Source organism: Ambystoma mexicanum, chromosome 5p, assembly GCF_040938575.1.
Source record: "Ambystoma mexicanum isolate Mex_15411 chromosome 5p, UKY_AmexF1_1, whole genome shotgun sequence".
Taxonomy (NCBI): domain Eukaryota; kingdom Metazoa; phylum Chordata; class Amphibia; order Caudata; family Ambystomatidae; genus Ambystoma; species Ambystoma mexicanum.
Genome location: NC_090930.1, coordinates 1,223,712,625 through 1,223,738,310, shown reverse-complemented (window position 1 = coordinate 1,223,738,310; position 25,686 = coordinate 1,223,712,625).

Below are 25,686 nucleotides of genomic sequence, written 5' to 3'. Positions count from 1 at the left end.
TTGGAGAGGAGGCATCCGCATCTCCCTGAAACACAGTACTCGCACAGTACTAGCATTAGTATGCTTTTCAATATTGGAAACACAACACACACTTGGGGTCGACGGCACAGGTACATATAAAGAGATAACCGCAAATGATGCATTGTCCAAAAGAATGAAGGAAAATCCAAATATGATCACATTTAATCGATTTATTTCAACGATTCCTTTACATCTGCATCATCTAAATGAGATGTTGTGATTGTGGTGGAAGCTCCGTCGTCTCCCTGAAACACAGCACTTGGATTAGTATGGTTTTCAATATTGGAAACATAACACACACTTGGGGTCGAACACACAGGTACATATAAAGAGATAACCGCGAAAGATGGATTGTCCAAAAGAATCAAGGAAAATCCAAATATGATCACATTTCATCGACTTATTTCAACGATTCCTTTACATCTGCATCATCTAAATGAGATGTTGTGATTGTGGTGGAAGCTCCGTCGTCTCCCTGAAACACAGCACTTGCGTTAATAGGGAAGAAAGTATAGCAAATGGAATCACGTTATACGATCACGCATGATGGAGCTGTCATTATCCATACCTCATGCTGCTGAAGAATATCTATGGATGTTGCAAATGTAGTGCGCACTTCCGAAAGCTGTTGCGCCGATTCGTATACTTGAATGTCAGGCTCTGCATCAAGTGCAGGGGTTGACGCTCCATCAACTGCCTGAAACATAGTACTTGCATTAGTGAGGATTACAATTGCGAAAACATAAAATACACCTGGAGTCGACAGCACAGGTACATATCAACGGCTAACCGCGAATGAAACATTGTGTAGAACAATCCAACGACAAGAATTCCAGCTCTGATGATGACGCTCGATGGAGCTGTCAGTATCCATACCTCCTGCTGGTGAGGAACATCTAGAAACGTTGTAGATGTGGCGGACGCTTTAGCATCTCCCTGAAAGACAGTACTTGCATTAGTATGGATAACACTAATTATAACTGAAAACAAACACCAGTGGACGATAACTAAGGTGTATATTAATTGGAAAGCAGTAACCAAACATTCTGTAAAATAATTACACGATAGAATAAAACTATTACTTGACATGCATAAAACAAGTCTGTAGCGGATTAGCCTAGTAAGATTACCTGACACGCGCTAGAAGTGGTTGATAACTGCGACCACGTCAAGGATGTAGAATGTTCTTGCTTCAGATTCAAGGGATAGTCAAGAAGTTGTAAAGGTCAATTAATGATTGATAATGAAATGCCAATATTAAAAATAGCCATGTAAGCCGACAGAATACTTGAAAAATGCTCAATACAGCACAGTTCCCTGTCCCCATATATATATACATTGCGTTTGTGGGTTATGAAATCGACAAAAGAATATATTGATAAATGTCATTATTCAAAAAAGTATACACTCATATCAATATCAAAATTATTACAAGGGATAGAACTCCTACAATATCTATTAATCCATTCGGCTACACACTACCGCAAGGCCTAAAGCTAAATCCGGACACTTGACTCACCGGTGGCGGAATGTGGACGAATAGAGTGGGAATAGCGTTTTCGCGCAATTTCCGTGTCGTTCGCCGTTTATTCTTCTTTGTTACCCAAGAAGTTGTGTACATGTCCAAGGAAAAGTGCCGGCTGCAGATGCGGTATCGATCACCCCTCTTGTCCTCTAAGACTTGTTGGACTCTACTTTCCAGCTAATCCAGTGAATATCCGCAATGTCTGACCCATTCTCTTATTCGATCAACAGTTTTCGGGAATACATGCATTGTAGTTCCTTCAGATTTCGCATGGGTCTTCGAAGGGCAACCCCTAATCGAACAGGCAGGCATTGTTGATGAATCTGAAAAGTAAATATCAACATTATTATACAATCTTCAAGAGTAAAGATTTGATACAAAAGTAAATGAATCATACAATGATCAATGCAAGGTTTGTTTTGGTCGCAGGAACTATACCAGTTCATTATGTGCTGCTTAGTATTTGCATAAGTTGCAGAAATGTATAATTGATGTGACTGAAATCTGAACATGTGACTCGTCCCTTGGATGTTCTGTCTTGCACGAGAAGGAAACATGCTAACATTATTGACTGGACCCCCGAAGGATGCAATTCAATCACAATAGTCACAGATGAAAATAAATAGATCTATTGATAGCATAGCAATGGAAACTGAAGTCAATACCAATGAGACCAATGAACATAGCACTATTTTGTACTCTACTGGAAAATAGATAGAAATTTAAAAATCTGCGAAATATAACCAGGATACATGGCCTTACCTTGACCAACAAACAGTTGGGTTCAGCAAGCAGAGCAGTATGATGCGGGAGAATAGGTGGATGGCCACAGGTAGCGCACTGATGGGTATGCTCGAAGCGGTCGGTCACAGAATTCACGGATAGCACGACGACAAGCAGATTAGCATAGATCTCAGTGGTTCCCAGGTAGCACGTTCAAGAGTTGACTTGCAAAGCACAAAGATGTTCTCATGAGACATATCGAGTGGTTTTTAAAGTATTAGAAACTGGGGTGTGTTTGTGAATGAATGACGTATGTATGTCGTGGTATTAGGGGGCGGCCTGCCTCAGGGGAGTCCTGCCTGGAGACACGGGGTCTGAGGAGGCCATGTGACCGATGGCCCCTTGGCGTGGGACACCTTTTGAAGTGTACATGTAGTTTGGCACCTTGGCCTTTCGCGCCCCGGACAGCCTTCCATGCCAGCGCTCATCCCCGGGTGTGAACCGCCTTTGATAGAGGGGGGTGGGATGGATGGCCCTGGGGCGTGCAGATAAGGCACAGGAAGACTGCTGAATGCAGACACACTTATGTGGATTGCAGGGGGGCGGCCTGCCTCAGGGGAGGCCTGCCGGGAGACACGGGGGTCTGAGGAGGCCATGTGACCGATGGCTCCTTGGCGTGGGACACCTTTTGAAGTGTACATGTAGTTTGGCACCTTGGCCTTTCGCGCCCCGGACAGCCCCCCATGCCAGCGCTCATCCCCGGGTGTGAACCGCCCTTATATCAATATACAGTATATCGCCTTTATATCAAAGATAGTATATCGTTGCTTATCCATGACAAATGCCACATACCGGAGATTCTTGTGAGCACAGACCCACACTTCAACTGGTGTATTATAGTGGCCAAGACCCTAGGGCCTGTATAATTCAATGGTAGTTGTTAGTATAGATATATGTGTGACTTTTATAGAGACATAACCTACTGAAAGACTTTGAACAAGTGTTATTTAGTGCATGCATTATCGAGAATATGTTATGTTAGCTTAGATAGATAGTGACCACCCTGCACAGGTGTCTGACGTCCATCCTTGAATGGAGACACACTTGATTCATTTAAAAAATCGAGACAAACGTTGTTAAAATATATGTGGTGTTTTATTTTGTATCTTATTTTCATGACACAAAAATACAAGACTTTAAAGATTATACAGGTCAGGTTGCAGCACAGCGAGAGAAAATCCCCTGTACTGACCGCTGTCACTCGGGAACGTTTCTCTAATGGCACGAACGGCACAGGCGTGTATCACTCTTCGAATGCGGTGTCCAAGCCTCCCCTGAAGCCACCATGTAAAGGAACGATAGGCCACCAGCCTGTACCACCTGTGAAAAGGAATGAAACAAACTGATTTTTAAATGACCCAGATACGTTTAATAAACGTTTGTTGTCAATGACAATTCTTGTAACTAATGGCATTTTACACGGACAAATGCTATCTAGACAATGCACACTATTGAATGACTTACATGCGTTACAATGATATGTAGATGTAATTTTGGATATAGTAGAAGAACATGAAATAGGAGTGGCATGACAAGCAGAGTATACTTACTTGTTACTCGGATTACGAGGACGAACAGTTGCTCGAAGTTCGTGCATAAGCACCATCATTATTCTCAACACGGCCCGTGTGAGGCAGGCTGCCCTGAAGTCTGGCAGCTCGGTCATGCATTGCGGTCGTGGCTCGCCTTCCAAAATGTAGGCCAGGCATCCTGAGTTTTCTCGGCAGCAGCAGTTCTCGTCCTCAGTTGGCATTAGCTCGCACCGATTGCATGTGCACCAGGTGGAGACGCCGTCCATTCGACTAGGCCCAGGCTCTTCATCTGTTGATTCGTCCTGCCATCTGCCGTCCGAATCCCCATCGTTTTCGCGTGCTTCCCTTTCCAGTAGTTCCTCCTCGGTATACTCGGGCTCGTACATGTAGGGCATTATTGTAGCCATTGTGTGTTAAACAAACTAAAATATTTTATAGCGGTGGTACTGATATCTGTTCACATGGGCTACAAGCGGCGAAGGTAGCTGACCAGGGCACTGAAACGAGTCACAGAATACTCAAAGTAACACAGAGAGAGGAATGGAATCGAAAATCTGCTGCTGTGTGTTGTGAAACGGTCTGTTTATACTTATTGAGGAGAGAGGCGTCCTGCCATTTCCATGGCGACACGTCATTAGCTGAAGCGCAGCGAATGTTGACACAAGACGTGCTTTGGCGTTGGGAAATGGGCGGTACGAGTCTGCTGATGACAGGCTCAGGGGCGGGGGAATTGATTTAGTTCCGCAAAAGCAGGTCAGCCAGGGCGATCGGGGAAAAGATAGGATTATCAGAAAATGGCGGCTCCCTGGTGCTTGTTTTCGCGTGCGTTTAATGGACGAAAACTCGGGTAAGGTCCATAGGAAAGTTTTCTAAAATTGAGCCACTTAGGCTTAAAAAAACATGGCCGACCCGTTGGGACAATAACATTTTTTACTAGACCATGCCTTTAATGTGAGACTGACTGGCAAGGGCTGAAGCTTCATGTAATTCCTTAAAGTTCACCTCTTACCTCCCTGCACCCTCCATCACCTCTTTCATAAAGTGCCTCAAAAGATACCTGTTTCCTAACATAACCATCAGTGGCGTCGCTAGGGGGTGGCCTGGGGGTCTGCCCCCCGTGAAACCCTGTGCCCCCCTTTGTGCCCCCCTACCTAAGATGAGCAGTGACCATGTTCTCCCCCTACTTTTATCTGTGCCCCCTACTTTTGTCTCTGGCCCCCTCTGGCCCCTCCTAAATTTGATTCCTGGCGATGCCACTGATAACCGTGTACCTCCACCACCCCTGCTACCACTTGTCCATTCTGAACCTTCTATCCTATCTATTCTATCTTGAAAATATTTTTTAACTTCAAGTTTCACTTCCTACTTATTTAACCTTTGAACCTTGCAAGGTACTCCACGACCCTCTGTTTACGGCCAGAGGTGAGCAAAAAATCCCAATAAATAAATACAGTTAACTTCAGCTTCAGTTTCCAAAGAGTACAGACATATTCATTTTAAGATGGCCAAAGTGTCAATGTTGCCAACTGGGCCCATGTTACATGTTACAACATTATTCAGTCGAGGATATTTAGCCAAAATACTTTACATGTTGGGACATGCTGGCCTATAATAATTTTGAAGAACCTACAACTACAAGACCCATAATGCAGTTGTTATTGGCTAAAATGTCAAGCCTGGTGAATGTGTCACATGTGACATGGGACTTCTTGGAAAGGATTCCTCTATCATCTAAACACATGCTATGCTCGTGGTGGAAGTAAAACGTGTTTTTGCTCATCGGTACCTCTCAAAGCAGTCTTTGGATCAACACCCAATATTGATACTTAAGTAAACAAAGGATAGTCAGAGTAATTTTGCCAGTCGTCGTGTAGTGCAAATGTAAGGCATTACACTCCAGGAAAATGTAGTGCCATTTGGAAGCAGAGAAGACAGGTACAACAGAATTAAAATCTTCATCATGCTGTCCGCCTCAGATTTCAAAGAGAATGTGATTTAACACCTACATGAGATTTTCATGCATGTGGTAAACCAGTGGATTCATATTTGATCCTCCTGTTTTAGTTGCTGATACAAGGAGAATGATTCCATAGGAACCATTGTAAATGCCCTCTGCAAAGCATACTTAGTTGGAGGCATTACATGTTTTACAAAGTTGAGATAAAAGTGCAGAGTAAAGGTAATCTGCCCTGGTGTTATACTTTGAAAAAAACATTTAGTAAATGTTTAAAATTGAATTCAGCGGACCCAACAGCATATGCATGCTAATGTTGGTGGCCCCCTGCATGCAGTTTACATTTGATTTGTAAAATGACCCCTATTTTGTCAAATGCATAGGCAAAACAAAATGTACTCTGAGACTAGACAATCTCATTGCCCATTCCCCATCTCCATAACAACGGACATTGGATTTCTATATTTGATGTAAGAATGGGCTCTAAGCCGCCTTGTGGAGGAATCAAGTCAGGGCGGAGGACAGCTAGAGAGGTGAAGGCAAAGTGGAATGGGTTCTAATTTGCTGTATGGAAGTGCTTGGAATGCATACTTCTAACTTTGCAGTGGGGTGTCAGGAGCCTCTCTTGCAAACCTTCTGATGTCACTGCTGCTGCAGGAGGATGGGCCAAACTAAATATGGAGCAAAAGGGCTGTCTGCACAAGGATGCTCTCCACACAAAGGGCCACCATGAGGTAGAAATATTTCACAGGTTTGTATTTTATTTTTACTTTAAGTTGTAAAAATTGTTTGGGAGAATCAGGCCTGATCTCTGTGTTCAAGGCTCGGCTGGCTGTGAGTGCCTTAGATGTTTCCAAGCAGCCACCCATTAGCCTGCAACGTATTGTATATATTTTTCCAGATATCAATCCGCAGAACTTGTTCTGCTGTACCAAGATTTCCATTTTGGATATAAGCATGACCGAGGGATCACGTCATTGCATGATTAGGTTGTGACAGATGGTCATCAGTGAGGGCAGAATAGCCTGAGCTTTTTCGATTTTTAGTAATAAAATAGTGCAGGTATTTCTATCTATGAAAGTGAGGTCTGCTATTCAGATCTTCCTTAAATAGTGTTCTACGCTAGAAAAAATATTGCACATATGTGACTTTGCTGAGCTGTCTACTGACATCTGTCAGCAATTGCCTCATGGTTTGGCAACATGGCAGTCACAAAGTGACATGTGCATTTTTGCCATCAGCTGATTGGAGAAAATGTCCAGCATTCGGGATCTGATTTTTATTGTGCGCAATCCTGTGTCTAAATTAATTGTGATCCTGAGGCTCTGGTGGGAGAAGATACATTTAAATATAAGCCAAATCCAGTTATGACATGCTCCACAAGTACATATTGAATGTTATTGTATTATCAGTCTGATATTTGTAACCATTTGTTGTACACAAGTGGGCCTGTGTTTTCACTGTCTGCAGATAAATCATAAGGGTTCTGCCTCAGTAAAGTCTGTTATCTTCATGTTTTCCTCTGAATGGGTGGATTAAAGTGTTGATTAGTTTGGACTAATTAAATTAATTAAGATGTACTATTTTTTTAAGAAACTTATTTGGACATTCTTTTATTTTGATACCACAGCATTATATATTTTATTTATTTTTTATTTATTTTTTTACTGACATATATTCAGGGAATACCTGCATTTTATCATAGTTTCTGTTTCAGTTCAAACATCCCGCTGTCAGGTTTCAGAAAAACGTCTTCCTACAGATCTACCTAAACCTCTGCGCTTGTCAGAGCTCGCCCAGTTTTCTTAGCAATGCCGGGTCCGTGGGAGCCTCTAAATGGCAGTAAAAAGGGTGGAGGCTACCTCGTTGTTCTGTTGGAATGCCAGTTTGATTAAGTTTGCCATGGCCACCGTCCAACTGGTGGTTTCTCCAGATATCAGTATATTCCATAAATCATCTTCTTGAAACATCCACGGATTCGAAATCAGAGGTAAAAGGTAGGTAGATTTGTTTTGTTTGGTGTTGGGGCATCTTACGATCAGATGTTTTAGTGTTTCCACCACTTCTGTTTTTTTGCATAGCCGACAACCCTGATTGCCTACGACACCTCAGATTGTTAGAATTTCTTGTGTTAGGAGTACATTTAGTCTTGCTTTCATAAACAGGATTCTTTTCTTTTTATCTGGGAATTTGTCGACATAGTTCAGTGGCTTTTTCACTTTGTTAAACATTAGCTGAAAGGAGGATTAAAAGTTTGTTTTCTACTGCTTTCTGTATCGTGCTGATCCAATCCATTTCTTCGATTTTCTGTTTGATTCTGCCCGGGTTTTCTTTTAGATCTGATTCTGTGCATACTATTTCGGACAACCTTTCTTTTCTGATTTTGACCCACTTTTTGAGTGCTTTACATTTACCATTTTCCAGTTCTTCTTTGATGATGGTGTAGGCAGGTAACAAGTCTGCCAGGATTATTTTTCTATAAAGTCTCATGGCACTTTGGTCTATCGAGGCTAGAGAAACTAAACCCAGTTCTCTTTGAATGGCCGCCATTGAAGTCGACTTCGGTAGGCTGAGGACAGCTTTCCAGACCAGACCTTCCAACTCATTCCACACTGTCTGGGGGATGAAGAGAGAGGCCTCCATTCCATATGCCAGTGCCGGTACTACTTTTGTCTTGTAGAAGATGATTTGGGGCCTTAGTGAGAATTTACCGAACTTCCTATCCACAGTTCTCATTTGCGATGTTAATCTTTTAGCTTTATCCCAGAGTAAGCCTTGCATCGCCATGTCCGTTCGTGAGTTGTCTATTTGAAAACCCAGGTATCTGATATTCTTTACTTTTTCGATCTTAGTATTATCTAGATGCCACAACTCCTGTTTCAATAGTTTCTTTGGGAGTTTCTCAAAAGTTTTTTTTTTTTTTTGTTTATTTCAAGATGATTTTCGTCAATGTATTTTGCCAGGTTCGTTAATTTGTGCTGGAGTCCGACTTTCGCCTGGTCAATCAGGATCACGTCGTCCGCGTACAGCAGTCGCGGGATGATGGTTTTTCCTATTTTAGTTGGAAAGGTCCTGATGTTGGTTTCTGAGTGTTGGAAATCTCCCAAGTAACAATAAAAAGAGCAGGAGCCAGGGGGCAACCCTGTTTGACCCCCCTTTTAACCGGAATTTCCTCTGAAAGTGTTCCTTGTTGGTTTAGCTTCACTCTTATGGTGGTTTGCGAGTGAAGCTCTTTGAGAGGGTCAAGTACCGCTTGAGGGTAATTCCAAGTTTCGAGTTTCATCCACAGCATATTACTGTCTATCTTGTCAAATGCTTTCGACAAGTGAACGAAAGCTAAGTAGAATTTAGGAGCCCCTTCCTTGACTTTTGCTTTGAGGATGTTGATTATCAGGATGTTAATTGCTGTGGTGCCATTTTTTTGGAAGCCTGTTTGCCAAATGTCGTTACATGGGCCAGTTTTTTCCCAAGCTCTGAAATGGTCCAGTAGAAGAGTAGAGAAGATTTTTCCTATAATATCGAGGAGTGTGATTGGCCTGTAATTTTCAGGGTCTCCCCGGCTGCCCTTCTTATAAATCGGGACGATGACGGCTTTCTGCCATGTCTCAGGAATTTGCTGTTTTCTTTCACATTCCCCAAAGATCTTCCCGATCACATCAGACCACTCTTTCTGGAATTGTTTGAGGTTAATGTTTGTCAGGCCATCCTGCCCAGGAACTCTGGATGTTTTGGGATTTCAAATTTTTGTTTCAATGTCATCCGAATTCGAACCGTTCACCCAAGATGGGTTAGCATTTCGCTCAGTCGCGCCGAAAGTTTCCTTTGGCTCGTCGAACTCATTCGAGAAGTACTCTATCCATTTGGCTTCTGACACTGCATTGCTCAACGTTATGCTCGGTGTGGGGTTGATGTTTTTCTATCAGCGACCAAAATTCGCTAGATTTATTGGTTGCCAATCTTTTCATCATTTCTTCTGCATCCTGTTGGTATTGTGTTGCTCTTTGTTGTTTCCGCCAGCCATCGTATCTTTTTTTTTCCCGTTGCCAAACTAACTAGTCTTCTTTGATGTTTGTTTTCTTTGCCCTTCTTTTTAATTGTCGCCCTAGTTTCCTTTGCTCCACCAGATCTTTATTGTACGCATGCTTTGGCTGGTCTTGTGTTATCCGTCTTCCTCCAGATGGTTTCTGGTAGGGCAGTAGGAGCGGAAGGTAGTTGGGTCTCTCATTTACCAAACTTGACTGGTTATACAGAATGTTTTCGTCCAAGGACGCTTTGATTTGCAAGATATCTGCTTCTGTTAAGCGTAGCCGTGTTTGTTGGCAGTTTACTTCAGTGGCGACAGGGTAGCCTGCTTTTTCCGGTCTCTATCCTTGCCAGGTGCATGTGAGTAAGTTGTGGTCACTGTTAGCCGTTTTTAGCACCTTGAAGCTCACTATGTTTGGTATGAGGCTGGCTGTGATGAATATGTAATCTAAACTCGCTTTCCCAAGTAGGGATGTTTTTTGTTTCAGAAACAGTGTGGCTATATTTTGTATGTTTCTTGAACTAATTAGTTCCATCCACGCTATGGCACCTTCCAAGGTTGCATCCCGTTGCTCATGGCGTTGTTTGACAGTAAATGGTCCCTGTTGCTCTTCGTTACAGTTTGCGTTGAAATCACTGCATACTATGATTTCAATTTCGTCAAACTCTTCATAGAGTTGATCAATGGTTGCTCCCATGGTTGAGCAGAATGCTTTTGCGGTCGTCCGTTGGGGGTTCCAGTAGCAATTTATAATTGCTAAAACATTCAAACGACCTCCGTGTTTCTTCCAGGTGAGTTTTGACCATGTTGTCAGGATCACCAGCATTTCGTAGGTTTCCTTCCACTCCCTGGGTTCTGCAAGACCAAGGCCTGTTTTAATGGCTGTTAAAAGGCCAGACGACGGTCTTCCTAAGAGGCCCTTGACCGCTGGAGAAATTTCCACAGAGAAACCGTCAAGCGTGGGTTTGTCTAACAGCCATGTCTCTTGGAGACATAGTATGTCATATGCGCCTATGTTCACATCTCCTGATGTCGTTAGATGCATGTGACCTCTCGTATTCCAGGAACCCAGGATAAAATTGTCCTTGTCGGGCCGCTCCTCTCTGCTCAATGTAGCTGTGAGTTTCTTGAGGGCCGGCCCTGGTAGCTTCTATTTGACAATTCTTTTTGGACCAGGTCGATATGAACCAATCCCACGGGCCTTTCAGGTGTGTGGAGACTGATGTCTTTGTGATGTTCTTTGGGTCAGAGACTTTTGAAGTGTAATCGCTTCTTGGTTGGAATTCCTCGTCTTCCTTTCTTCTAGTTCTTGCAGATCGCTTTTCCTGGTCATGATACTTTCTTTCTGAGGCACGCCTTTGCCAAATGTTTTCGACTTCATCTTTCTGGATCCGATCGATTTGTCGTTTTTCATTTCTTTGGTCAAACAGGGTCCCTCCCAGAGCTGGTTCATCCTCCCTTGGCATTTTCCATCAATTGTAACGATAGAGGTCTTCTGTTTTGGAGTGATAATGCCATTCATGTTTTCTTGGTCTTTTCTTTTCTATATCTCGCACATTTCTTTCCGGCTTGTTTATTTCGGTCAAGCTGAAACCCATCAGGGCTAATTCTTTGAATGCCGACTGGTCAATATGTGTAATTCCCGCTGCTGTTACGTGAATGTATGATTTGGCTGTTTTATTCTTATGGTATGGTTCCACCAACTTAAGGTCCTAGTTCTTATCCACCTTAGCGATTTAGCTCTCTTCATTATCTGCAAAACTGTTGGCCGATTTAATATTAAATATTCTTTTTTTGAGTCCAATTACTCAAGTTTAAATAGGCAGGTCTGTTTGTTTCTTTTGGAATCCCTTTTCTCCTTTTCTCTTGCTGAGATCTGATGCCCAGGGCTGCATCTGAATCTTGACCTTGCTCTTGTAATTGTCTGTTGGTCTTCTATCCGGAGTCCGCGATTGCTCTGATCTGCGTCCCCTTTTTTTGTTACAGTCGCACTCCGGTTCACGTTTTCCCAATGATCATTCTCTTTGGTGGATTTCATTGCTTCTCCAGCGTTTTTGTTTTGGGTGTTTAATTTTGGGTTGTTGGACATCTTTATGTCATCTTTTTTTTCTGATGGATTTTTTCCCAATGTTGTGATATATTCATTAACGTCGAGTCTTTCATGAAGTCCTCCACTGTTCTTGGTGATCTTAAAGCGCTGGCCTTAGGTGGCGTTTCCTCATCGAAAATTTGGATCTCTTCTACATGCGACCCTGTTTTCTTGAGTATTAGCACTGGTTGCTCCCTTAACGTTTTAAGACCTGCAAATGGCTTTCAGGTTGAAATAGTTGACAAGTCCTTTATTTTGTTTTGCGAGGGATTCTCTTGACTTTTCTCTGCCGTTCTAGCCGGTGTTTTGCTATCCTTATTCACCATCTCGGGTTGTGCTTCATATGGATTGATTAACTGCAAAGAGTGAGGTGTTGAAAGTTTTCTGCTCAACAACTCTATACTTTCAATTTTCCTTTTGAGGGGTTCGATTTTAGTTTCCCAAGCTTTTTGATGGTTACTTTCCTGGTCCTCCATGGCCGTTATATAACTTTCTACATGTGACATTTTTGATATCATGTTTGTGAGAATTGCCGTGTTGTCTTGGATCTCCTCTTTTATGGCTTCATACAGTTTGCAGAATGGTGCTAACACGATGGACATCGCGGACAGGATTGCTATCATGTCCGGCTTCTTGTTTGGGGAGTCTTTCTGTATGGCTGTGGCTATGTCACTTAGGCAGCGATTTTTTGGGGAGGTATGAATTTTCTCCAGTCTTTTTAGGATACCTGAAATTCCCAAAGACGCACGGTCCAATGAAGTACTTAGGTCCTGATCCGTCGGTGGCCGACCCACCGAGGATCTTTGGTTCGTGTGTGAGGAATCCCCTTCCCAGGCTTTGACGGAGACGTCGTTGAAAGACCAGTCGCCAGATGGGGCTTAGTCCATGCGAGTCAATGCTCTTTTTCCTCCACGGCACTGTCCCGCCGTTGAGCTTCCTCCAATGGTTGGCTAGACCGTGTCAGATCCCTCCTCACCTCCGCCTCACTGTCTTTTGTGCCGGCTGGGAACATCTGCGTCACCTTTTTGTTAGCTATGAGTATGTCTTTTGATACTATAGCTTTCGGGGCAGAGCCGTTTTCTGTTATGCCGGGGGCCGATTGCTCATACCCCCTTTTCTTTTCAGGGGTTTTGTTTTCACCCATAGAGCTTTTGTTCAAGTTTGCTGGGTGTTGGATCTCTTCCTCCATCAGTGTTATCTTTGGGGTCCAAATTGAGTCAATTTTCCTCAGTTTTAACCCCAGTGGGTATTGTTGTGCCACTTCGAGCATCTCTGCGTCAGAAACCTCGGCCTCCGCCGTTAGCTTTCGTTTATATTGTTGGGTGAAAAAGGCCTTAAGTGGGCACGATAGCAGAGGAGAAGGCAGGTTTCTGGGTGTGATTCCTCTCCTTTTTATCACCTTTACTCCACCCTTACTCCTGGCTTTTAGGTCCTTAATCGACAGTTTATTTGCTTGGTTCGAATTGGTCTGTGTTGGTTTTTGCCCCTTTTTTGTTTTTGTTCTTTTCTTTCTTTGTTGATTCGCTGCCCACTTTAGTTGCCCCCCCTCCGTTTCCTTATTAGAGTCCTCTAGATCGCTAGCTGTGTTGCCTTCTGAAATTTTTTCTCCATCTTCAAAGACATCATCAGTCTCTCTTTCTGAATTAGAATCACTTGTGTAGATCTCAACGATCTCTTTATTACCCTTTTCCAAATTTTTCTCCCCAGCCGCTACTTTAGCCCTATTAGTAGAAAGGGTGACTTGGCATTTGTTGGGAACGTGGATCATCGCCTTGATTTTGATTGTCTTCTGCACGACCTCTGTGCCATTTGTAGATTCCAAAGGTATTGTTGTTACATTTTCTTTTATTCTGTTTTGAGACAGCGTACTTCTCCTATGCTCTAAAAGTTCTCTGCCTTTTTTTGCCTTTTGCTGCCATTCTTCACCCTGGGCCAACGAATGTGGGCTCTCTTCAGGGGTTACCTGGCCCTCTGATGTAGTTGCTTTGCTGCAGGATGGAAGGATGGAGGTCCTGTCCAACAGAGGTTCTTTTTTCTTACCAACCAGCATGGGTGCCGGCAGGGGTGCCGGATTGGCGGAGCTGCCCTCACTCCTTGTCCCTGGTTCAACTCCTGCCGTCCCGTCCTTCCGACTCTCCCCACTGCCAAGGTTCCTCTTTGATCCGGGCGAGGGCCGTCCTCTGACAGCCCTCGCATCGGAACCACTTGTCCCAGGGGCGGTTGGCGGGGTACCCACGGCAGCGGAGCAGGACGAGACGGGAGTGGGGCACGACCCTCTTTCTTCGGCCATGGATTCTTTTGCTGTGCTGCACTCCTTGTGCTCGTTGGTCTCCTTTACGGTCGCGTAAGCGGTCACCGGCCTCTGCCTGTGCTCCCGCTCCAGTTCCAGCTCTGGCCCCCTGGCTATGCTGGGCCTCCTCCACCGTCGATGTTGGAGAACTGGGGGAGAGCTGAGGGGAACCTTCCGCTGGACATTCGCTGATGGCCACAATCCAGGTAACAACGGCCTCGCTTGGTTCTTAGCTCTATGCCCCCAGGGCACTTCCATATGGGAGTCCACTGCTTCCCGCGAGCCTTCCTGAATCATGGCTTCGCTTGATCTTTTACTCGGCGGTGGTTTCATGTTCAGCGTCGCCTCGCTCCTCTCATGTTTACTATGCAAGATGTCCTTGGGGGTAGGCTTCGGGATGGTTTTTCCTACGGACTGCGGAGGTCGGACTTCCGGCTCCATTGCGCTTTTACTTCGAGTCTGCAGCGGACTGCTGCAGACTGGCCCTCACCTCAGGCTCTCAGCTCCGCTCACCGCTCCGCGGTGTGTTGGGTCAGTTATAGGCACTTCCTGACACAATGAAGTGGATAGGCTGCACAATGCTGCAGACTGGCTCTCACCTCAAGCTCTCAGCTCCGCTCACCGCTCTGCAGTGTGTTGGGTCAGTTATAGGCACTTCCTGACACAATGAAGTGGATAGGCTGCACACTTCTGCAGACAGGCTCTCACCTCAGGATCTCAGCTCCGCTCACCTCTCCGCGGTGTATTGGGTCAGTTATAGGCACTTCCTGACGCAATGAAGTGGATAGGCTGCACACTGCTGCAGACTGGCTCTCACCTCAGGCTCTCAGCTCTGCTCACCGCTCAGCAGTGTGTTGGGTCAGTTATAAGCACTTCCTGACACAATGAAGTGGATAGGCTGCACACTGCTGCAGACTGGCTTTCACCTCAGGCTCTCAGCTCCGCTCACCGCTCCGTGGTGTGTTGGGTCAGTTATAGGCACTTCCTGACACAATGAAGTGGATAGGCTGCACACTGCTGCAGACTTGCTCTCACCTCAGGCTCTCAGCTGGACATTCTTTATTTTGATACCACAGCATTATATTAGACCTATGTTAAATAAATGAACAAACAAAAGTGTGATAGTAACTGAAATGTTATGCTAATCAACAACCTGTTAAAGATTTAAAGCAGTAATCTTTGAAATGAACAGAGAATGTATTTACGAGATAAAGATTATGCAGATTTTACATTGATTTTATGAATTAATCACATGTAAACAAGACTGTGTTGTTTAATAATGTTTTTTAATGAAATATTCAAATATTTTACATTTTGAATTGAATGAATTTGTTGCAAGGTATCTCATTTTGTCATTTAACAATAATGTCTTTTTTATGAAATATCTGACTATTTAAACTTTGTAAAATGATATTGTAAAGTTGATGAAATTCAGCTAAAACAATAAAAACATTTTTTTTCTAAAAGATACCACAGTATTATTGCTGTTTTACCAACTTCTGCTCACACTCCTGATGTGTGTAACCTACCAAAGGCCCATGTTATAAAAACAAATAAAGGATGGTTTACCTGACAACTGTGCCTGTTTCACCTTTATGATTGGGATCATTGCTGCTTTAGTGTGGGGCTGAGTAGGAGTTGTATCCATTATTTATCCCTGTACTCCAGCAAACCAATAGTATTTTTGTCAAACAGATTGTGCTTTTTTCTTTAATGGTTAGAGAGCCAATTGAATGTTTAATTGTGTAATATATTTAATCTTACAAAAGTAACTCTCCCATATCTTTATTCATATATTATTTATTTTATTATTAGAATATATTTCAACCAGAGTGGTACATCCCCTGGATCCAGGTACACGTCGGTAAAGATCACAACTAAATCTTTGGGGGAAAATAAAGAAAATATATGGGGAGGAATAGAACAGAGAGGGAGTATAATTAGAGGACAATTGATGATGGGGATGTGAAGGCGGGTTGATTGTGATAATTCACATACAGTTACTAAGCTTCAGGCAGCATTGATCGGTTGCCATACAGGTTCATAAACCTGTTTGAATACAACTGTGTTTTTTCAGTCTCCTCTTGGAATTCTGTTTTTTTTCAGAGAAGTGAATCTATCCTAATTGAGTATACATTGTGCATTTGTGGTATAGCCTTTGATTTTGCTACATTGAGGATTACTCTTTTTGTGCATTTGTGTACTCCCTCCCCTTCTCTGCCTCCCCCTACTCCCTGCTCCTCCTCTGGCCCTTCTGCAGCCGCCCCCCTCCCTCTTTCTCTTCATTTCCCCTTTTTCTCCGCAGACAAGGTTTCTAGACAAGTCTGATCTATGAAAGTCTTGTCGAAACAGGTTCATCCCTGTTACTCCAAAACTATCAAAGAGCACATTGACTCCCTGGCTCCTGCCCTGGCTGATTTCTGCAAACACTCCTTCACCACCAAAGTCTTCCGATCCCTCCTGAAGCACTCCCTTGTGCACCCCCTTGTTAAGAAACCCTCTGCCGACCCCACATGCCCAGCTAACTATCGCCCAATCTCTATCACTCCCTTCCCTTCCTGGGCAAGCTCCTGGAGAAACTGGCCATCTCCCTTCTGCATCTCCACAATGAATCTGTTGGTTGTCTTCATGACCATCAGTCTGGCTTCAGAGCTGCCAGAAACAGGGAAACTGCTCTCCTAAACATCCGTGAAGACCTGCTCTCCAACCTCGATTCTAGCACCCCCTGCGTTATCATCCTGCTTGATCTCTCTTCTGCCTTTGATACTGTCAACCTGCCATCATGCTCAACCGTCTCCATGATAACCTGGGTATCACTGGTCAGGCTCTGGCGTGGCTGACCTCTTTCCTCTCTGACTGACCCTCCCAGGTCCAACTTGGGTCCTTCCTCTCTGCTGTCTTTTACTCTACCAGTGGTGTCCCCCAGGGGTCTAACCTCTCTCCCTGGCTTTTCAAGCAATACCTGGCATACTTGCCCACCACATTGCCATTCTCATCCCCAACTTTCAGTGTATTGCGGATGATACTCAGCTCATTTTCAGGAAACCCTCAGCCTCCTCCTACACGCCCCTCATCTCTGACTGTCTGTCTGCTATCCAGCAGTGGTGTTCCACCAGAGACCTCTGCCTTAATGCCTGCAAGACTGAAATTCTCCTCATCGGCACACCTACTCCCTCCTTCCCTGTAGCTCTCTGGTCGGCCTTGCTTGGCCCTCCTCCTGCTCCCACCATTGAGGCTAAAAATCTCGGGGTCATCTTCATCTCCACACTCTCCTCTCCTCACATCCCTGACATCTCTAAGAAGTCACACTACCAACTGCACCTCCTCAGAGGTATTCTTCCTTTCCTCTCTTCCCCATGACTGAGGCTCAGGAGCAGCGAGATCCGCAGGAACTGCCAGGAACCAATGTCTTGAGCTACAATTTTTTGCTTCACTTTAACGTACTGTGCCATCCGGTTGAGAGATCCTAACTCTTGCGGTGAAAGTTTGTGAAACTTTCCCAACTTGCAGGCCTAATCATCTTGCGACCCAGCATATCATTATTTTTCATCTAAAGTACTTCTGAGAACTTTTACAAAAAAACATTTGTTACCAGAACCGATCTGTCCTATTCAACAACACTAGACTATTTAATTTGGCCTGGCCTATTGAATTGAACTGACCCTCCTGGTACACTGAACCTTTGCATTGCCTAACAGAAGTGTTTTCTAATCCATTGTACAACCTTATGTCTTTCTATTCCCATTAAAAGTAATTGAAGTGGCATTTGACTCCTTTTTCAGTGGAGCGCAAACTGTCCCTACAACTTAGAGTTTGTTACTGTAGTGTATTGGTGCTTCATATTAAGTTGAATTCTACTAGTGAATGTTTTCTAAATGATTGTGTAAATAAATGTATATGTATTTTTTACCAAGAAACCTTGAGTGTAAGTGTCTACTTGAACCACTGTGATTGTGATACTTCTGTGTAGCTTCACCTACTGCTCACATTCCCTCTTGGGATAAGCCTGGCTGCTCAGCTCACAACCAAAAAGTGTGTGGTACAGACTTATACCAAAGGTTGGTTTTTGCTTACACCTGCAGTCCTAATTGTGTGTGGTGTTCCCAGAGGGTACTGCATGCAATTCAACCTAACACTGCTTAGCTCAATTAATTCAAAAACGCATTCCAAAAAACATTCAGATTTTATAAGCGGACATCTCATTCCACAAAAGGTGTCTTTCAGTAGGACATTTCCTCTCTGGGTTGAGGGACCATTATTATGGCATGGAAATCAAATACAAATGTATCCAGAATTCCCCAAAGACATTCTAATTAAACAGAAAGCATTTGCAGGGGCCAATAATATTGCCAGGCAAAAAGAAATTAAAGTTGTCCCCCTTAGACTTGCAACTTGGAAACTCTTCCTACCTAGCGGTGTGAATTTAACTCAAGACTCTTTGTAGGCATATATTTGGCTAAATGAATTTACAAATGGAAGAAGGGATTATATTTGATAATCTTTTTTTAGTTTTTTAAAAAAAAAATTTTATTTATTTTTTATCAACACACACAGGTAATGCGCATACATTTATACAATCCTTTTAGCAACTTTTCAGTTTAAGTGATTAGTTTCTATCTGAGTCTGAGTTCTCCAGTTCTGCCATGTCAGCCAGATATTGTTTGTACCTTGCCCATATGTTTCTGGGTCTGGAGGAAGGTAGCACTGAGTCTATATATATATTTCTTCCGTGTCATTAGTCCATATCATGTCTCTGTCCCAGTCTGCCTTGGTTGGCGGATGTGAGTCTTTCTACTTCATTAATATTGCTCTTTTGGCTATTAATAGGCTCAGGTTTAACAGTTTCCACCATGTCCGATTCATTTTCCCAACTGCCCCCAACAGACATATCTTCGGTGACCAATGCACCGGTTGATCTGCTATCCCATCAATAGCATTGCAGATCTCTGTCTAGTATCCCCTCAGTTTTGTACATGCCCAGAGCATATGAAATATATTAGCGTCTTGAATGCTACATCTCGGGCAGGTTCCCGGTGTGGCAGGGTATATTCGCTTGAGCTTTGACGGGGTGTAGTGTGTCCTATGCATTATTTTATAGTGAATAAGTTTGAATCTGGAATTGCATGATACCTGTTTGGTTAATGTGCAAAGCTGAGCCCATTCTTGCTCATCTATTTGTTGCCCCAGATCTTGCTCCCACTTGCTTCTAGCCATATGTTTCTCTACAGGGAGAGACTGCAGTATGACCTTATAGAGGGCGGAGATTGTGATTTTTATGTGTCCCTCCCGTAAACATGTATCCGAGCCCCATGTTTATCTCAGGTTTGTTCGGGAAGGTGGGGCATGCATTTTGTATGTCAGTTTTTACCAGGATATATTGTTGTTTTTATTTATTTGTTACTCTCACTAAGTCCTTGATATCTTCCCATTGTACAAAGCATTTTTCCAGAAATAGCTGTCCCCATTGTGTGGTACCCCTGGAGGTCCAGTGCATCGCCACTTCACTATCTATCTTGAAAGGTGTGTGGGGGTCGCCCCATAGTGGCATACTTGGGTGGTAGAGCCTGTTAGTTCCAAATATATCAGCTATTTTAGTTCATGCCGTGGTTGTTACTCTCGCGGGGTCAGTGGTATTATAATGCTTGGGGTTGGGTCTAGCCATCTTGTGTAGTGCTGCAATCGCTTCACGTTCTTTCGGAGTGGGAGCTGTGGTTCCTGGGTTGAGAAAATGTGTGGCCCATTGTGCCGCGTAGTGTGCCTGTGCTGCCAGGTAGTATAATTCCAGGTCTGGTGCCATCAACCCACCCCTTGCATAAGTGTCCGTTAATATCTTCCAGCTTAGTCTAAGATGTCCGCCCCGACCGAAAGCAATGCAGGCACTATTCATTTTAGCAAACAGGGCGCATCCCGGCCAAACCGGTACTGTGCTGAACGGATAGAACAGTTTTGGTAATATTATCATTTTGATCAGAGCGATCCTTCCCATCATTGATATGGGTAGTGCGCTCCAGCGCTTTATTTTATTGCATAAAGTGTCGGCCAATGTATTGTAGTTTAGTGCTCGGGATAGTTGGGCCGTTCTGGCGATGTTTGCACACAAGTACAAAATGTGCGTCGGGCTCCACATGAGACCATGGAATTCTGAGGTTGTGTTGTGTTTTCTGTGAGTGGGAATATATCTGACTTGCTTGAGTTGAGGCGCAGGCCAGAGTATTCACCAAATCTTTTGACTTCTGCCAGGACCTTACCCAATGAACGATCCGGGTTTCTCAGATATATTAAGATATCATCTGCATAAAGTGTTATAATGTAATGTGCAGTTTGCTCTCGATCCATAGTACGTATGGGCTGTATCGTGCTCTAAGTATATCAGCCAGGGGTTCTATTACCAGGGCGAACAGTAAAGGTGACAATGGGCATCCCTGTCTGGTGCCCCCTAGCAGCTCTAGTATGTCTGCTAGGGTGTTGTTAATTCTAATCTTGGCATAGGGACTTGTGTATAGTATTTGGATCCATTTAATGAATTTCGGGCCAAAACCGTAATTATGCCGAACCCCGAACAGGAAGGGCCAGGAGACAGTGTCGAAAGCTTTTTGCATATCGAGGGACACCGCTATCCCCTGGGTTTCGGGGGGTATCGTGGCCAGGATCTCGTGGCATCGCCTTATGTTTGTTGCTGTGGATCTGCCCACTATGAACCCAGCTTGATCTTCATGTATCATATAGGGCATAAGAGGTGTTAGTCTAATTGCTAGTATCTTGGCTAAAATCTTTGCGTCTATATTTATTAACGACAGTGGTCTATACAAACCACAATCCTCTGGGGGTTTCCCTGGTTTTAGCAATAGCGTAATCGCTGCCTCTCTCGTTGTTTTGAGAAGTTCCCCTCCATTAAAGGATTCCATCCACGCAGCATAAAGCCTGGGTGCTAACAAATGACTGAATTCATTATAGAATTCTGCCCCTAGGCCGTCTGTGCCAGGAGCTTTCCCATTAGGGAGTACCTTGATTGCTTCCAAAATCTCTGCCTCAGATTTTCTAGTGTGTCCCTGGTGGAATCGGCTATAAATGTCATTGGAATCTGAGAGAGATAATGCTCTATCTCTTCCTCTGTGACAATGCACTGAGGGGAATACAGCTTTTTGTAGAATGTGTAGAATGTTTCTTTCACCTTGCACTGGTCTGAAGTGACCGTGCCTTCGGGGGTTTGTATGTATGATATGGTTTTTGGACCTCTTTCCCCTCTTAACGTTATGGCTCGTAGTCTCCCGGGGCGTTCCCCTCCCATATCTGCGCGCCGCAATCGTTTTATCGAAGTATCGGATCTCCTGATCCACTGCTTCTGTGTACTCCTCTAATTTGGATTTAATGTCTGCGCTAAACTGTGGCGTTGGGGAGCATGCGTACTGGGATTGCAGAGAGGTTATCTGCGTCTCCAAGCATGCCAGTCTACCCCTGATATCTTTGAGAATGCCGCTTTCTGTGGATATCGAATTACCTCTAATGCATACCTTAAATGCTTGCCACAATATTGCTGGGCTGGACACAAATCCTTCATTAATGTCAAAGAATTCTTGTATTTGCTGCACCATGGTATTTTTGTATACCAGGTCCCGCAGGGCTACGGGTTTAAATCTCCATGGTGGCCTGTTAGCCATACTACCGGGAATTTGCAATGTTAGCTGAATTGGTGAGGGATCAGAATATGTTCTGGGGTGGATATGTGTGTTTGAAACCCAAGACAGGACTTCGTTATCTACCAGCCATAGATCTATTCTAGAGTGCATGTTGTGCACGGTAGAATAATATGTATATTCTCTCTTGGAAGGATTTAATATTCTCCATGCATCTTTAAGGTTCAAGTCTGACATATGGGCAAGTATTTTTTGTGCTGCCTTGGTTAGCAACCTTGTTTGTGTGGATGTGCGATCTAGGTGTACATCAAGGATGGTGTTGAAATCACCGCCACTTATCACATGGTCGTGGGGTAGTTTGCCAGTTTTTCGAATATTGTGGAGTAGAATTCCGGGGTATCAAAATTTGGGACGTATATATTAAGGAGAACTATCTCTTTACCACAATGGGTGCCATGAAGTATCACGTACCTCCCCTCGGGGTCGCGTTCAGCGTGCATACAGGTGTACGGCAGGGTCTTGTGCACTAAAATCACCACCCCTCTCGCCCATTTGGAATACGTAGTGTACTATTGGTGCGTTCCGCAGTTCGGTACTAATTGCCCACACTGCTGTGGCCCTACGTGGGTTTCCTGTAGGAAGAATATCTTGGGGTTCTTTCTATTGATATATGCTAGAACCTTCCTTTTCTGGATTCTTGAGACTAGGCCTCGTACATTCCAGCTCAGTATTTTAATATTGTCCGAGCTTACACTAGCCATTGTCTATGAGGTGATTGTAAACATGCATGACTATGTATTTCTATTCCATGCTCAATGGTATTTGCGCTCATTACCTGTGTGTTTTTTTTTATTAACGCCGTTCATTCCATAACTGAACCCCAACCATCCCAACTTATCCTCTCCCCCCTCCCTCACAGTTCCCCTAGCTTCAACTGTGTCATTTGAGTCCTAACCCTCCCCACCCAACAACTTCACAAGTACCTGCTCCAGGGGGGGCTGTGACAGTTCCCAGTGCCCATGCCAACTTAAGCAATGTATAGTGCATCCGATTTTGCGTTGTTGATCTTACTCATCTGTGCATCCGTGGGGCGATGTTCTTCAGCGCAATTTATAGAGTAAGACATGTGCCCCTATAGTGTGAGCCTCCCAGATGGGGGGCCGTTGCTATTATTGATCATTTTCCCCAAGAACGTGTTTGCTGTTATATGTTCGCATGGGTTCATGAGCTCCCTTCTGTTCCAGATTGTCCAGCTTTGGCGGGCATATGTGTTTCTACAAAGTTTGCTGCTTCTTCTTGGAATGTAAAGAAATATATTTTGTTTTGATGTTGAATTTTAAGTCTGGCTGGATAGAGCATTGCGTATTGAACTTGTCGTTCTCGTAATGGCTTCTTGACCCCTGTGAAAAGTTTCCGTTCTTGTTGCACCACCAGACTGAAGTCTGGAAAGATGCGTATGTTGTTGGCCTCCCATCTTAACTCTTGTTTTTCTCTGGAAATTTTCAGAATTATGTCTCTGTCTCTGTAGTTTAATATGCGGGCTATAATAGGTCTTGGATATGCCACGGGTGTTGGCTTTGGGGCGAGTGATCTGTGCGCCCGTTCGCCTAAGAACATTGGTGACCAACCATGATCTCCCAGGAGAGTGCGCAACAGGTATTCAACTGCTTTTTCCATAGATCCCTTCATAGCATCCTCCAGAACTCTGACTATGCGAATGTTGTTCCGCCGTGACCTCGCCTCTAAATCTTCGCATTTGGTCTTCACAGTACCTAATTCTATTGCCATTGTGGACATAGTGTTCTTCAAGGTCTCTAAGGCGTCCTCCGTGCCCGAAATTCTCATCTCTGCCTCGGTCATGCACGACGTTGTCTTGTCTAGTTGTGATTTGATGGAGGCTACATTGGCCGTTATCCCCTTGAGTTTATCGGTGAGGGTGGAGAAGCCCTGCTGCATAGCTTGAAAGACCGCCTGGGGGTCCATCATCGGTGCCGATGGGGCCTGTTCTTCTTGTGTGGGCATGACTGCATCCATCCCGAGTTCAGAGTCTCTCTGTATTGCTGTTGTATATTTGTCAATATTTCCTCTACCCTTCTTAGGGCCAAAGTTCTTGGGCATTGTTCTTACCCCGAAGGGAGTTGACCGGTGAAGGAGCTCTGGGGTCCTGCGTTCCGTATTTCTCACACCAGGTGGGTATAGTGTGGAGCAAGCTTACCGAATGTGGTATGTACGATCCGCCTGTTGAGGTGGTCCTGTGCGCCCACCAATATTAGTATTACCCGAGCTTTAACTCCTTCGCCCTGGGTTCTTCCTTATCACCTGCCCAATCCTCGTATAGACTAGCAGCAATTTTGTGAAGACCTGGAGGGGGAGTTGTTATCAGTGAATTGTTTGTGCGTTGGTTTTGGGAAGGAGTGCACAAAAACAGCGTGGTTTTGGGAGTAAGTTCTGCACCCCCCCGACACTCCTCTGATAGTGTCTGCAGCTGCCTTGTTGTGGTAGGGTGGTAGTCCGTGCTGAGTGTCCCTGCTCTTCTTGTTGTACGCCCCTTGGGTGCGAGGTACAGTGTCTGGGGAGGGCTTAATGGCCAACTTCTTATTTGGTGCAGTGGTGGGAGATGTCTGTTCAGTTGTCCCCCTTTATTTCGGTGGCCTTCCGCTTAATTCCTAACTTCTTCTTCGTGGAGGACAGCATGGTGTTGGGGGTACTGAAGTTTGAATGTGCGCCATATGGGGGAAGCTGTTGTTTGGAGCAAGGCCAACACGCCCCGGTGTAGGCCACTGGTATTACTGCGGTCTTTGTCGGCAGAGCCGGGAGGGCCCTGACCCGATCACTGTGGATTGGTAGGCCGTGTAGGTTGGTAGGCTGTGTCCCAGAGAAGGAGAGCATTTTGGCCACCCCCAATGGGGTCGGAGGGGGAGAGGGGTGGAGGATGTCTCACCCCTCATGTGAATCAACGTCTCGGGGATCAGGGGGCACGCAGTCCGGCCCGGACTTCTAGGCTCACTGCCGCCCCCTCCCGGGCCTCCACTTATCTGTTAGGCCCGGCGCTCGGTTGCGGAAATGTCTGCGTGCAGGGCCCTGCTGTCCGCGTAGCTTCTCCCTCCTTCTCGTCACTTATTCCATGCGTCTCCGGGCCGCTCCTTCAGCGTCCACCGCCATAATATGGCTGGGGAGGTCATTGGCGCTCGACGTAGAACCGAAGCGCCCGCGACTCACCCCTGGGTGCTGATGGACTGTGTGTAGCCTCACCGCACCCCGCGCTGGTGTGATGTCGGCTCTTCCCTTCGATCCTCAGTGTATCTCCGGCCCTCGTACCACTCCGCTTGCAGGTTCTGGATAACAGTATAGCTCGGAATCACCTGCTCGTCTGGTCTCGAAACTTTGTGTGCCCAATCAGGGGATGTTGGGGCACATTCTGTGCCAAATTTGGGAATAAACAGATCTTTGTTTTAGTTATTACGGCATTTGGGGTCTGGGTTTTGCCGGAGCTCACGTGGAAGCTCCCATTCCCTTCCGCATGCAAGAGTGCCCCCCACATTTGATACTCTTAAATTTCTCAGTCTTATTTTGACATTTGTCATTTGGCATCTGTTATGATCTGTATACACACCACATTAACATTCCCAATGTCCAATCATACTGTGACATGTCATAATGTACTAACATTTTTAATATTGTGGATATTTTGTTGTTGAGCAGCAAATGGTGAACCATTTCACACCGGTTTTCAAGGTTGTGCATCCTTCAAACGCATTGTAGCCCCCTCAATGTACCAGGATATCTTTCTGCAAGCATCTCAGAGGAAACTGGCTCACTTCCTGAGCTTGGTGC